Consider the following 798-nt stretch of genomic DNA (forward strand, 5'->3'; position numbering starts at 1 on the left):
GTTTCGGAGCCGCTCAGGTAGACCTGTTTGCCTCTCCAGAAACCTCTCACTGCCAGTTGTTCTACTCCCTGACCGAGGGAACACTCGGCACGGATGCACTGGCACACAACAGGCCATGGGGCCTGCGCAAGTATGCATTTCCCCCAGTGAGCCTTCTCGCACAGACGCTGTGCAAGGTCAGGAAGGACGAGGAGCAGGTCCTGCTTGTGGCACCGTATTGGCCCAATCGGACCCGTTTCCCTAATCTAATGCTCTACGCTACAGCCCCTCCCTGGCAGATTCCTCTGAGGAAGGATCTACTGACTCAGAGACGGGGCACCCTGTGGCACGGAGCACCGTCTACGAGACACACTTACGCCTTGGAGTGGAACCTGTTCATCGAGTGGGGTTCTTCTCGTCGGGAAGACCCCTGGAGATGCCCGATCGGGGTCGTGCTTTCCTTTTTGCAGCAAGGGTTGGAGCAAAGGCTGTCTCCCTCCACCCTTAAAGTCTATGTCGCTACGATTGCTACTAACCATGACCCCGTGGAAGGGAAGTCGGTAGGGAAGCATAATCTGGTCATTAGGTTCCTTAGGGGGGTGAGAAGGTTAAATCCTCTGGCCCTCCTCTATACCCCCTTGGGACCTGTCTCTAGTGCTCAAAGCACTACAGCAGGGCCCATTTGAGCCTTTGCAGTCAGTTGAGCTAAAGTTTCTTTCAATGAAAACTCTGCTCCTGCTTGCACTGGCCTCCATCAAGAGGGTAGGGTACCTGCACGCATTTTCAGGTCGACGATTCGTGCCTAGAGTTTGGGCCGGC

This window comes from Sinocyclocheilus rhinocerous, unplaced genomic scaffold (genome assembly GCF_001515625.1).
Source record: "Sinocyclocheilus rhinocerous isolate Xijiao unplaced genomic scaffold, SAMN03320098_v1.1 scaffold4319, whole genome shotgun sequence".
Classification (NCBI taxonomy): domain Eukaryota; kingdom Metazoa; phylum Chordata; class Actinopteri; order Cypriniformes; family Cyprinidae; genus Sinocyclocheilus; species Sinocyclocheilus rhinocerous.